Source organism: Ochotona curzoniae, unplaced genomic scaffold, assembly GCF_017591425.1.
Source record: "Ochotona curzoniae isolate NIBS_2020 unplaced genomic scaffold, NIBS_Ocur_1.0 contig_883, whole genome shotgun sequence".
Taxonomy (NCBI): domain Eukaryota; kingdom Metazoa; phylum Chordata; class Mammalia; order Lagomorpha; family Ochotonidae; genus Ochotona; species Ochotona curzoniae.
The window spans coordinates 61917033-61931566 of NW_024466599.1; the positions used below are offsets into that span (position 1 = coordinate 61917033).

At 48.8% G+C, this 14534-nt stretch overlaps 1 protein-coding gene across 1 annotated transcript in view; it reads left to right on the forward strand.

Annotated features, from left to right (window-relative positions):
- The first annotated feature begins 5038 nt into the window (after positions 1-5038).
- Positions 5039-14534, forward strand: part of EVA1A (eva-1 homolog A, regulator of programmed cell death) — a 54673-nt gene continuing 45177 nt past the window's right edge. Inside the window, exon 1 of the mRNA XM_040993636.1 lies at positions 5039-5315. The gene's annotated coding sequence lies outside the window, so the exon portion shown is untranslated. The remainder of the gene's footprint in view (positions 5316-14534) is intronic.

Genomic DNA, 14534 nt, shown 5'->3' on the forward strand with positions numbered 1-14534 from the left:
TGAGACAGAAAGAATGCTTCTATCTGCTGTTCTCTCCCTTTCTCCCCCACCCCACCCCCAAATGCCTGCAACAAGCAGGAGCTGGATGTCAGGTTTCCCATAAGGGTGGAAGGAACATGTTGTCTTCTTCAATGACAAAAAGGTAGAATCAGGAGCTGGAGCTGGGTGTGAAGCCTAGACATTCCAACAAGGGATGCTGGCATATTAAGGGCTAAGCTGAATACCTGCTTCCTGACTTTAACATCTTCATCGATATTTATTGCTATGTTTTCAATAGAAAATGAAATGGCTACTGGATGATTCCAATCTTCTGTAACATTTGTATGATCCATGATGCACTATCCCTCTCATTTGGGATAAATCATCCAATGTATTCCGTTTCTCTTAACCTATAGATTATTCCCCGTATTAATCACATTTTTCTTATTACAAATGAAATGTCTAAAGAAAGTTTCTTTCCATTTGCTGTTTTGGAGTAGCCACATTGGTCTGGCATCTGATGGGAGCAGTGGGTGGTGGAATACTTGCGGAAGAGAAATCTTGTAGTGATGCAAGAAGCTGAGTGAGACAGGGAGCGTGCTCCTTATGTTGCAGGATTTTTGACTCCAAGTATGGCAGCAACCTCAAATTCTTGTCTCGCAGGAAAGAAGAATTTTCATGCAGACACAGTTTAGTTTTAACGCAAGATTTATTAGAAAAGCTGAGAAGAGAAGACTCCCGTCCTAATGATAGGAGGGGGTTTTGAGATAGAAAGGACCCTTACCCCCTGCCACAGTGGCAGGAGAAAGAGTAAATAGAAGACCCTAGTCCTCTGCCATAGTGGCAGGAAGACAAGAAGCAAAACCCGTATCAATGGTGGGGAATGCACCTTTTAAAGGTTTCCCTCAAAGATGTTTCTCCATAAACAAAGAAAATTCCTGGTTTCCAAGGTACCTGGCCTTGGGACAAAAGGCCACAGAGGTGCCAGACATAGGACATTCCAGGCCTTAGGCAGATGTGTATTACTTCTTCCTGCTCTCCTTTCAATGATAAAGAGATCAGCCTGAGGCCCTCCCACAATGGCCAGAGGGGATGGCTGATACTTAAGGTGGGGAATTGATATGCTAATAGCACCCCGTCCCTTGGAAGAGACTGCTCTGGTGAATCCAAGACATGGTGGGGAAATTCTCTTTATTCTCTTTTACTCGGGGACCCAGAATACCCTAACTGCCTACTACCCACTCTAACTCCTCTCTCATTCATACAGTCACCATGATTAAGTCATGAGGCTGTACCTTGGCAGCCTAATGCAATCCTATCACTTCCTAAATGCCCTACAGTCATATATCATGATTGATTTCCAATGTACTCAGCATCACTGAGTTTAGGGTTAACTGTCTGCATGAGTTGGGGCAGTAAATTAAGTTCTAATTACAGTATCTCCTTTTACTTCCTCTCAGACAATCAAGTGTCAAAGCATACACAGTACCTTAATAAAAAAGTAATTAAGGAAAATGTATTTTATAGGTGAGAACATGAGGCACAGGTTGTGTTGATGACCTGTAATCAAATCATAACAGGTGAATGGGAACTGAATCAGAGTTCCTTCTTCTATGGGAGGGCTGTGAGTAGGGGGTGAAGATGGACACAGAAAAAGGTGGCAAAGGAGCGTACTTCTTGGAAAAGTCAGGGGCTCCCACTGTGGCATGCAGAGATTAGGTGGTCACTTATGATGCCCACTTCCCATAGAGAGTGCTAGTTGGGTCCTGGTTACTCCATTTCTGATCCAGCTTGTTGTTAATACATCTGGGAAAGCAGCAAAAGAAAGGCCCAGGTACTTGAGTCCATGCCACCCTTGTGAGAGATCCAGATAGAATTCCTGGTTTCTGATTTCAGTGTGACCTAAATGTGGATGTTGTGGTCATTTATGGTGTGAACCAGATGGAGAAGCCCTTTCTCTCAGCAGGATGCTGTGAGGATAGAAGAATATAGTTGAGAAGGACAGGTTAAAGGGTTTGGCACCAAAATGGTTCTCATGAAAGGCAGTACATGAATGCACACACATATGCAATCATGAATCTGGCAGCTTTGGGGACTCTGTTTCTAAGGCTCGGCCACAGCTCACAGTCCCCTGACAAAGCTCCTAGAAGCATCTTTCTCAGTAAGGCCCAGGAGCAGTTGTGTTCCTCAAGGTTTGTCTCTACCCTGGGATGTACAGTCTGGGGAATAACCCTCAGGAACCCCGAAGGGTCTCTGGTCAGCAATGGATGCACTGTTACCAGCTATACAACAAGAAACAGGGGCTCCCCTTGATGGCAATTCCAGTCCCTTTATACTCTTGCTTCCTAAAGCTTGTGGAAGTGAAGAGTTCAACAGTATTACCTACGTATTAATGAAATGAGGCAATGTTTATCAGCGGAACACTTAGCTCAATGTCTGGAATTTACTTAGTCACCTACTGGCAGTTTCTAGTAACAGTAGTTTTGTGTCCACAGCTACATTGTATCAGAGTGCTTCCAAAATTCCTTTCTCTAGCCTGCAGGGCAAAAGAATGGACTCTGGATTGTGCTCAAGCAGTCACTAGAAAATGGACCACAGCCAAATAGTCCCAACAGAACATGCTTACATATTGGCAACTATGCCTGCTTTGTTTGTTCAATTTATTTTTTTTTAAAGAAAAATGAAGCATTTATTTTCATTTGAAAAGCAGAGTTATAGAGACATCTTCCACCTGCTGGTTCACTTCCCAAATGGCTATAATGGCAGGAACTGAGTTGATCCAAAGCCAGGAAATTCCCTCACGTCTCTCACATGGGTGCAGGGGCCCAAGGACTTGAACCATCCTCCACTGCTTTCCCAGGCCATAAGCAGATAGCTGAATTGAAAGTGGAGCAGCAGGGACTAGAATCCGCACCAATATGGGATGCTGGTGCTGCATGTGGAAGCTTAGCCTGCTATACCATGGTACCAGCCCCATTCAATATACTTTCACAGAACATCATTCATGTTTGTGTTCAGCACACAAACCTCAGGGTTTTGGTACGTGCATGTGTTCTGAGCAGGTTGGCACAGTGTTAACATCAGCAAACCTGCTTCTCAAGACAGCCCTTCCATCTGTTTGCTAAGACAGCTGGGAAGACCCCTGTAAGAACTGAAATCTCATTGTGGCCACTTGAGGAGTGAACCAGTGGATAGAAGGTCTTTCTGTCTCTCCTCTCTGTAAATCTGTCTTTCCAATAAAAATGAATTCTTAAAAAAAGCAAGCTGAGGAGTGATATGGAGCTGTTACAGTGTCAACTTACAGGTGGGGTACGGAAGTTGGAGTCAGTTTTCTTTCTACCAAGGAATGAGGACACTTGGCTGGATATACAAACAAAGATACTTTCAGACAATGGTGTGGAAACAATTGATGGGTTTTGTAGACAGGCTTATGGGAACCATGTAAGCTCCTCAATATCTCCTTCCTTATCCTATGCAGTCTTCAGCCTATAAAAGCCTGATGCCATTAATAAACTTCGGCTATTGACCATCAGTCAGTGCACCAAGTCTATCACTGCAGGACAGTGAACAAACAAGGGTGCTTTGAACCAGATCTGTTGCCTCAGCAGCAGGAGGGTGAGACAACTGGTCTTTCTTTATGTTTGCATCAACACATGGTAGTTGTTTTTCTTTCGGAAGAACTGTATTTCCAGGCTAAGTGAAGTAGCTCTTCAATAGCTCTAGATCAGTGATTCTCAACTCTGGCCCGTCCTCATTAGGTCATCTGGAGAGCATTTCAAAAATACTAACTTCGGAGCTCCATCCCAGACTTGTTAGATATTTGTGGAGGTGGAGCTGGGACCCCCTGTTGGTTTTTATGACTCCCCAGGTGTTTCTAATATACAACCATGGCTCTACAGCGTAATACATGTCAGTGGTTTAGAGAGCAGTGTTCCCACATGCTAATGTGCATTGGAGTCAGCCGAGGAGCTGGCTCAACTGCAGGGCAAACCGGATCCGAGAATCTGCATTTTCAACAAGCTTGCATGTGATGTTAATACTCCCAACTGCGCATCCGTGTGTGGGATAGCAGCTCCAGATAGTGTTCTGGGAGGCTGGTCATCTATTTCACTACTGATTATTCCAGTCTGAGACTCAAGAGGCCCCTCTTCTCCGCATCTTCCCCTGTCCTCCACCCCATTGGTCTTGATCATTGGGTCCAGTCAATCTCATCCCAGTCCTCCCCGAAGGATAGATAGACTGGCAAACACTGGCTTCCCTGTCCTCACCATCACTCATTCCGTTGTCTCTGTAACCTCTCTAGACTACCTCCCCATGCGGGCTTCATTCCTCCTTGCCTCTGCCCAGGTTGTTTTGACTGAAGGGAAAGCTTTCCCACCGTTGGATCCATCTCTAAACAGATCTCAGCGTCCCTGAACCTGTGCTCCCCCTGCACCAATCACCCCTGACGGCAGTCTGGGAACAGGATGCCTTTCTGGTTTTCTATGTTTGCAGCACCCAGCTCCGAGCCTACCAGACTGTCAATAAGTACTTGTTGAATTTAACAAGCATAAACCCCAATCCTGAACGAGCAAGGCCAAACAAAGGCCTCAGACGCTCTCATTCCCTTAAAAATAAACATTCCATCGAGATTATGCAGCATGCTTTAAGCTCCCCACACACCCCGGAAAAGAAAAAAAAAGTTGATCAAATTGAACAAAGTAAGTGGTTATTTCCTGTCTGAGTTGGGTAGTTTAACACAGGCTCAACGACGGCGACAGGGCAGGAAGGAGAGGATGGATACCGGCCGGAGCTTGGAGGTCTGCTATCAAACCTGGGCTCTTTGACAGCACAGGGAAGCTGGGGCTCCGGGACAGGGTGGGGACCGCCGACGGGTGACGGGAGACATCGGAAGCGCGGGACAGCGGGCGGGCGTGGGGAGCGTGAGGGAGGCGCCGCACGCTGCAGCCGTTCAGGTTTCCCGTCCCGCGAGCGCCCACATGGGCCGCGGGCTTGGGGAAGGGGGCGGGGGATAGGGAGGGCAGGTCCCGAGCCGAGTGGGTGGAGGAGGGGGAGACCGAAGGAAATGAGACAACCTTTTCCTCCCTCTGACTCGGGCTCCTGCAGCGTCTCCGGGGAGCGGCGCGGCTGCCCGCGAGCGCCGAGGCCGGGACCCCACAGCCCCAACTAAGTTCCCACCCCGGCCCGTCCGCCGGGGTTTCCCTTGAAGCGCCGTGCTGGTGCAAGTGCCGAGCAGGACTTTTTCGGTCGCGTCGACCTCTCCGCGGGTGATCAAGCTGTGAGTCCCGCGGGTCGGCCCCCTGCGCTCGGAGCGCAGCCCCCGGAAGTGCACGAAGGTAAGTGGCGCCTAAGAACGCGCCCAGGGCGCAAGGGCATCCCCAAGCGGACCCCGGCTTCTCCCCAGTGCCCTCTCTTTCGAAACACCCGGAGCACTTTGACCTGAAACCGCCGCTTTGTTCCCGAGCCCCTGCCCAGGTGCTGAAGGCTGGATGCCCCCAAGGAACTTTCTCCCTTGCGCTTTCTTTTTTGCCCCTTCCTTCTCCTCCTACTTTTCTGTTGCTGCCTCTCCACCCTCCGCTGCTTTTTGTGGATCAAACAACTCTTGGCTCCCGGGCTCTCCAGCCCGGCTTTCAAAATCTCGGCGCCTCTCTCAACTCCGGGGTGCAGCGCTGAGCGGGCCGGCCCCGCGGCTGTGACTGGCTTTGACCCGGGCTCTGCGACCAACACACCTGCTTGAAATGTCTGTGGTGCGCGCAGAGCTATTTACCTGGCTGCTTTCGGAGGAACCCCGCTCGGTGCCCGCGGTTGACGACCCCTAGAACCCTGAGCTGTGTGGATTGCAGAGCTAGAAGGTTGTTGGCGCCCCCTAATGCTTCCTTGGGACCTGATTTAGGGCTACTGGGGCGCAGTTAGTGCGCTGCCCCGCCGTCTGCCGTGGGATGGGGAAGGGGTCCCAAACTTTGGGGGCTGCGGGAGACACTCAGCAGGAAACTCAGAGAGGGCTGGGAGGTCTGAGAGTGGCTCGGGAAGAGAGCGGGGGCGACCACACCTGCGCCAAAGCCGTGTTGCTCTCAGAACCGAGTTCTCTAATCAAGTCTCTGAACAGGAACTCCTGTGTCTCCTTTTCAAAGCAGCCAAATGAGCGCGGTACCAACGTCTATGGCTGGAAGCCTGATGAGCCAAGATTTGGCCCCGGTTCAAATCACAGGTCCCACCCTGCTGAGGTTTCTCCGTTCAGTCTGACCAAGAACCTACTGCTTCCTGCTTGCTCATGCCACATGGGTGGGCTTTGTTCATTTTCAACAAATAATCCGGTGATTCTGATCAGATCTTAATTATTTATTTAGTGGCTGCCGGACATTGAGGTTTTTGGACCTTTGACACTCATCCTTTCATCTCTGCCATTTAGCGTGTCATCACATCTCTGATTCTGCTGCCGCCAAACTATCTTCCTCCAAAGGCGGGTGAACACAGTGGCTACAGGCCCACGGATGAATCCTGGCTGGTCCTTTTCTTGTGTAGTTTGGTGGGTTGATTTCCAGCTCTCTAAAGTAGGGATTACAGGGTTTGAGGCAGTGGTTCTCAACTGGGGTTCAGATATTGCCTTCCAGATGACATATGGCAATGCTTGAAGACATTTGGGGCCATCACTATCAAAATGGGGCTGGGGGCTCTTCGTGTGATGGAAAGGACTGGGGTACTGCTGGAGCGCCTGCTATCAAACTCTGACTCCCTAGTCTACGATGAACTTTCCAGCCCCGAAATGCCAACAGTGCTGAGGTGACAAACCCTAATTCACGATGACAGTTCTTCAGTTCTTAAAGAGTGCTGTGATTTCCAAGCCTTCTCCTTTTGTCTGCTGCCATTTAACCAGTTCTACCAGATGCTGGCTCTGTGTGGCCCTTCCTTCCAGTGCCAGAATTCTGTGGCTAAATCTACAGTGTTGCCACCCTACCTTTGTTGGCCGCTATTGCTAACTGAAGGTGTGGTAGTCGGCAGGCGTTCTGCACACACTGAGGGTGATTGCTCCTGTTGGAGAGTCTTGGTCGTTGCAGAATATAACCTGGTCTGATCCGGCACACACTCTCTTCACAGCTGAACTTCAGCTTATTCTACTCCTCGTGCTGCTCTCTGTGCTCCTGCCCTGTCTCCCTTACACATCTTCTGATAATACAGGCTCCAGTTTGGGGGGTTGTGCTTCTCATTGCCCAGCAACCCTTTGTTCATTCTGTCCCTCTTTAGTGTGCCGTGTAGGGATCCCTTGTCCATCCCCCAAGGGGTCTTGTCACTTAGAACCTAGCACAGTGTTGTGCTCACTGTGGGGACCAAGCTTTTGGGTTTAGGAGTCAGTTCTGCTGCTTGTTAACTCTGTGACCCCGGACAAGTTGGCTCTCTCTCTCAAAGCCCTGCTGGTAAAATTCAAAGAAATCATCTACTTTCTCTATAGGCCGGTGTGACTAATGTGATAATAATTGTTCATCTTAATACTGAGTTCCTCATCTAAGATTGCTTATGGCTCAAGTTTAGCATTTTATTATAAGTTTTCACTTATTTAGTTCTTTTCAATGTTTTTTTATGTTAATGCGATGTTGCCCTGTTTTCCAAACAAAGAAATGGAAGCCCAGTGACAGAAAGCAGTCTGTCCAAGGTTACACAGCTAATGAGAACTAGGATTCCCACAAACATCTGGACTTCATAGCACACACTCCTCACTCTGTGCGAGCAAAGGCTTGTTGTAGTGTTGGACACATAGTAAGTGCTTGGTAAATGGGAACTAAAGTGAGTGCATTGAGAGTCCAAGTCCATTGGGTTTTCCCATGTATACTTGTGGTTTAAAACTACCATTTTTATAACTCCATTCCCTCCACTAGGTCCAGAAAGCCAGGGCATTGACATTAGTCACTGTCACAGCCCTGCGCCAGCAATACTGACCATAATGTTACGTGGAGCCTAAGTGTGTCTGGTCAAGACCAAAACAGGGTAGGGAGGGAGTAGAGAGGGATGCAGTCATACACCTGTCTGGAGGGGAGAAATGTAGACCTCAGCTGTGTCTTCACCAAGCATGTGTGCCTGGCAGTGTGCATAAATTGTGGTGAAGCTCGTCTGCGGATGAATGGGGAGGATTTCTTCGTGGCCATTGGTGAGGGATTCTACTGATGCAGAGTATGCCTCCTCTAAGTGTTATAAGGAGCATGGATCCACCGAAGAGAAAACTCATTAAGGAAACGTAGTGGTCCATGTGATGTGGTGGATTGTGTATGGCCCCAGATGATAGGTTACAGCTGGTCACTTCACCAATTAGGAATCTTTTATTCCCTGAGTGTAGCGACGGCTTTGAAAGCTGAGTCCCTTCGTCACCTGTCCCTGGGCTCCTTGCTTTGTAGGTCCGATTCACCTGCATCAGCACCTGCGTGTGTGCATTCTGGCTTCCTCTACAGCTGTCCTGCACAGCTGGAGTTCCCCATCATGTGCTTGCATTGGCAGATTGTCTCCAAAATTTTGGTGGGATGAGGTCACTTTGTGTGTGCAAGACCTCGTGGTTTTGTTGAATGTCACAGGGGTTGCTTTAGAAGGGGCAGTGGGATGTGGCCTTTCCTGTTCATCTACAATCCCCCGTGGCACGGGGGATGTTCCTCCGCCAACCCCGCCTCGGGTTGCTTGTGACTAAAATAAAAAAAAAAAAAATCTGTCTCCAAATCTTTGGGCATCACTTTGATTTATGAGAGGTTTTTATAGCTTGGCTCAGAAGATAAACTGGCCCAGAGGTGCCAGGTTTTCAGGCCTCTGATGTCATACCTCGTTGGCTGCCATCTTGGTTAGCACCTCATAACTGGCCACCAGACAGGGCTTTTTAAAAAAGATTTATTTATTTTATTACAAAGTCAGATATACAGAGAGGAGGAGAGATAGAGGAAGATCTTCCATCCGATGATTCACTCCCAACGTGACTGCAATGGCCGGAGCTGCGCCGATCCAAAGCCAGGCACCAGGAACCTCTTCTGGGTCTCCCACACGGGTGCAGGGTCCCAAAGCTTTGGGCCAGTCCTCAACTGCTTTCCCAGGTCATAAGCAGAGAACTGGAAGGGAAGTGGAGCTGCTGGGATTAGAACTGGCACCTATATGGGATTCTGGCGTGTTCAAATTGAGGACTTTAGCTGCTAGGCCACAGCGCCGGGCCCACCAGGCAGGTTTCTAATGAAGTAATCTGGTTGCAGGGAGCGATGTTTTCCTGCTTGAGGTCTTGGGCTGTGTTCTGGGTGAAATGCATTCATTCTGTTGCTTGAGTCTTGTGTGAAATCCTGTTTGGTGCACTAAGGTGTGTTTTTGGTCTCAGATTAAAACGGTGGCTGGAACCTTGAGGTGGTAGTGTGATCTTGGAATGTGTGCCAGAGACCCAGACGAAGACCTGGTCTGTATCATCAAGGTCACAGCCTGTGTCATTTGAGGGACACATGAATAACCTGTCATCAGAGATAAGTAAGAGAGATCTGAGCAGAGAACAGGTCTCAAAGGAGTCAGTTAGCATCTCTGCCAGCAAAACGAGAGACGTCGGAGAGAAGAGGATGTTTCAGTGGGGCTCTTACACGTGGCTAGAGGTTTGCAGGGTTTGGGAGCCAGTGACTAACAGTAATTACAGACAGGAAAGAGCATATACTAGATAGTTAAGAAAGGTTGCTGAGTAGTAGGTCAGTGATGGGGACCCTGGGACTGGAGATGGGCCTTAGGAAATGACTGGACTTCACAGAGTCTGTCCATATACTGCGGGACGACAGTGGAACAGGCACTGCAAGCTCACTTGTGCTGAGCTCTGTGAATGGTGGCTGTCTGCCTCTTGACTCTGCTGGCCTTGCTTCCTCTTGGGAGGGCGGAAACAGAGCCTGGGAGCCGGCGAGGGACACTGTCTCCAGGAACCCCAGAAACCACAGTCACACACACATCTGAGCTGGGTGGTGTGGGTGGTGGGTTTGTTCGGAGCCCTGGCTGATGAACTCTATGAATGTCCCCATCCAGAGTTTGGGGTTTTGAAAAGTTATCTTTAGAGTTTCGGTCTGTGTGAGCTGCTAAGTTTCCCCATAGTTGGGAGGGAAGGAAGGAGAGGAGCGTAAGGGTGATATCAGGGAGAGAGACTGAGCTTGAGAGCTAGTGCTACAGTGCTCAAGTTTTTTGTTTGTTTTGTTTGTTTATTTGTTTGTTTGTTTGATTCTCCGTCTGACACAGTGGCCAAGAGGCTTTATTATGCACACGCTACGCTGGGCCACGGCGGGGACACAGTCTGCACGTCATGGTGGTTCACGGGCCGGCGGGGTGGTCTCCGGGGTCTCAGTGACGGGATGGACCCTCTGGGGTGAGCGGGACGGCTCCCTCCTGTCATGAACATTTGTCTACATGGACCTCTGTCGCATCTTCCTTCGCTTGAGCCTCAGCCTGCGCATCTACTTCTTCCTCCACTTGGCTCTCATGGCGCGGAGGTGTTCACGGAGATGGCGTTAAAGCCAAGGGAGGTCAAGTTTGTTTTACATACAGTCCAACAGATCCACTTTCTCAGGACTGACTCATTTCTTGGGGATCTGTTCACAGTGGCCATTCTTGTCTGAGCTCAGAGCCTTTGGCAGGTCCTGATGGTGTAGGCCTCTCCACAGGCCATGGTTGTGCTTGCTTGTGGGCAGTTGATCCAGGTCCTGCTATAGGTACTCCTCAGACTTCAGTTCCTGAAGCACAATGTAGCGACCCTCTGGAGGCACTTAGCAGGTGATGGTGACTAGAATATAATACCACAGAAGTCACATTCCCAGATGCTCTCAGCCAGAATGGGGACACAGGCAGGAAAGTCCACCCCATAGCTCAAGCTGTCAGTGCTTGCTGCCACCTTTAGGTGTCAGGCACAGTTCTAGTCTGTGGACAGAGATGAACAAGAAACTCCATTTGCTCATGGAGCTCAGCACTCCAGCACAGCAACAGACAGCAATCGGATATAGGTAGTACTGCTACATTTTGTTGTCCATGACAGGAAAGATAACTGCGGGTACAGAGGAAGACCCAGTCCACCCAGAGATCGGGGAGTGGAGGCAGGGAGAAGGGTACTGTCTCCTGGGGACTGTCCTCTCTATGGTGGTTCCTAGTGCTCAGCCACAGTTGCATACCTCAGTGGGTGCCAGGTCCTCTGCTAGAAACCTTACATGATGATATTGTACCCTCTGGGGTCAGCTGTAGAGGGTCCCATCCATGCTAAGCTGGGGAGCCAGTATCAAATCTAGGCAGCTGTGCTTTAAGCACTTCACATTGCCTTGGACAGCCTTTTTAGGATAAGCATGTCAACATCACCAATGTTTTGAGAAAATCCGTTTATAAAAGAGAGAAGGTCTGGGATAGGGACTGCTGTGATCATGTGGGGAATGGCCATTGCCTGCTTCAACCTGTCCACTGACTGACATCTAAGTCTGTGCCTGGGGCAATCAGCAGCTTCCTGCTCCAGGATTCAGCCACTCTGCTCCTCTTGTTTCCCTCTTTGATCACTGAGGCAGCCTGCACTTTGTCCTGTATGGCGAGAGAAGGCGGAAATGCTGCTCAGCAGAGAGGACACCATAAACTTGAGAGAAGCAAGGCTTTCCACAAAGCACCTGCTGTAACTGAAGCCTCTCCCCTTTGCCCTGTGTCCTCCTGCCCACGTCTCTGATGGGCAGCTGCTACAAGTAACTGACTTCATGATTCCTGGTTCCTGCATAGGAACCTGATCACAATGGCTGAAGCCATTGTGGCTGGAGCCGCCTTCCCCTGTGTTGCTCACACAGATGAGGCTATCTTGTTCCTTTGTTCCCTCATCTCAGCAGAAACCCATGGAAAGCCGTGCTAGGGCCTCTTGCTGGGAGACACCCACAGACATATGGGACACTTTCTTGAGGCTGCCACCTTGTGTGCCCCTTGGCTGAGCAGCCTCTGACAACTGCTTCCTCCTAGTGATGTGGCAGTAATGCTGGGATGGGGAGGGAGAGCACTGAGGCTGGCCTGCTGTGAGACCTTGGCTGCTCAGTCCCTGTGCCCAGCGGTCAAACTGGCAAGAGCGATTGGCCTGGGTCTTCTCCAGAGTCATGGCCTGCTGCATGTCAAAGCAGAGTTCCCTATAGGGACCTCAGAAAAACCCAGAAAATAGTGACTTTGATGTTTAGTTTAGAAAAGACACATGAAAGGGAAGTGTGTCTTCCTTTTGCAGCGTAGAGAGATTGTGTGCTCAGAGTGATGGCTTGGTGTTCTTGGTGTGTGTGTGCTCACCTCCAGGTGTCGGTGTTTGCTGTCACTTTGGTGTGTCATGCACAGTTTAGGCCCTGAGGATACAGAGAAGAACAAGACCCATGGGGAGCAGCAAGCCAGCATACACATATATTTTTGCTCTCCATTGTTCTCATCAGTTTCTGAATGCAGGCTACGTGCCTCATTATTTTCCAAATCATTAGCGCCTTACTGAACTCTAGTCCATGGCAGGTGGCTAATGAGGGAATGTTGTACTACCCTAAAATGCTGTGCTAGAGGCAATCATAGTGCCAGTACCAACCCTGACCCCATGAGGGCCACTAAACTCGACCTGCACACCTGTCCAAGGGGCTGTGAGGGAAGCATCCAGGCTGGCAAGAGAGAGAACCTGGGCAGAGGGCCCAGTGAGGAGTGCAAAGGGACAGGTGCAGGCCAAGACAAGAAGGTCGATGAGGCTTGTGGAGGAAAGAGACCAATCTGAAAAGGGGCAGAGTAACTGTATCAGGATAGGGTTGTGTGGTAGAGTTGGAACTTTACTTTGAAGGCACCAGGGAGCTTCTAGAGGGTTTCACACAAAAACTGAATGGGAGGCTTGTTGGACTGATAGATTTCTCGGGCAGCAGAGTGGATCCTGGAGCAGAAAAAGGCAGGTGGTAGAAGGTCAGTTAGGACACTGTTGCAGTTAGAAACAACTGGTGTCAAAATCAATCACACCCAGTCTGCTTCCCAGCCCCATGGCATCTCTGAAAGTCTCTGGGCTTCTGTGTTACCTGAAATCAGGATTAATTCCCCCATCATGTTTGGTGAACAGCATTATGTTCAATAAAGTGTGTGAAATGTATACTAGTAGCATGGAAGAGTAGAGGCCTATATTATTATTTTTTAAAAAAATATTGTAGCTACTTACTATCATCCAGGTAAGAAATGAGATTCTCAGTCAGACATTGGTAATAGGGTGGGGAATTGGGCACAGACTCAAGAAATACTTTGGCAATCAGGTCAACCTGATTTGCTGACTGATTGAACGGAGGAGTGAGGGAGGGGCAGGAATCCAGGATGACTGTGCCATCCTGGCCCGACGAAGCAACAGGGTAGATAGAGGGGCCATTTATTAGGCTGGAAGAATGAAGTGGGAGAGGAGCGGGGGAGAGGAGTGGTAGGAAAGGTGATGAGCTCAGTTTCAGACATGCCAAGTCTGAAACACCCAGGATGGCAGGGAGAGGCACCCAGTGGGCAGTTGGTTTTGTAGGTTAGACCTTTGAGAGGTTTCAAAGAAGGTTTGTGAGCCAAGTTTTAATAAGTAATAGTGAAGTCATGCTGGGGTTCAGTTAATCAAGGAGAGTGGGAAGAGGAATTATAATGATCACTGCTTACTGAGTATGTCCTGAATATTCTAAACACTTTATGTATATTAATTCTCTCAACAACCATTGCCACGGAAAACTGTTACTGTTTTATAGTTGAGGATCCTGGGGGACAGAGCTGGTGAGTGATGGTCCCAAGGTCACATAGCTGTAATAGATAAACCTAGGATTTTAGCCCAGCTGTCAGGAGTACCACACTGCCTCTGAATGTGTGTGTGTGTGTCGGGGGGGATGGTGTTGTTTTAAGATACAGTACTGACTTTTAGGGCAGGGAATGAAAGGCCACAAAGAAAGCCTCAAGGAAAGCAGCTGTGCAGAGAGGCAAGAATAAATGAGAAATGAGGTGTGGAAGAGCAGCATTTCCAGAGGGGAGGAATCAACAACATCAGCTGAAATAGAAGAACGTAAATGCCCATGGAGTTGGGAATTTGAAGCTTTTGGCATTTGGTGAGATGTGTTTGAAAGATGAAATTGGTTAACAAATGAATGTAAGGTAAAGGCACTAAGTATAGGCAATTGTTTCTAAAAGCCTGGAGATGAAAATAAGACAAGAGCAAGAGGTATTAGGTAGAGGCAGTGCTTTAGAGGTGAAAAAGGTTGGTGCATATTTATAAAAGAAGATTGTGCTATACACTCTGGGAGAAGTTCCTCCAGGTTAGCTTTCCTTCCCTACAAAGTTTTTAATATTTCTTCCGTGTTCTGAATAGCTTCTGCATTGATGGCTGAACATCACTTAAGTCCTCAGTCAGTGTTTCAAATCTTCACTTTTTATTAAGTAAAGCAGGGAATATTTCTTGCCCAATGTCCCATGGTGAATTATTACATATTATTGAATCCAGATCCTACCAAAGTAATTTACAGGATAGGGCATGAAACCCCTGATCCTCTGAGCTGGGGGAGAAGTGGCCCAGGATGAAGATGAATCTGTGGGAGGAGACAGGAGGT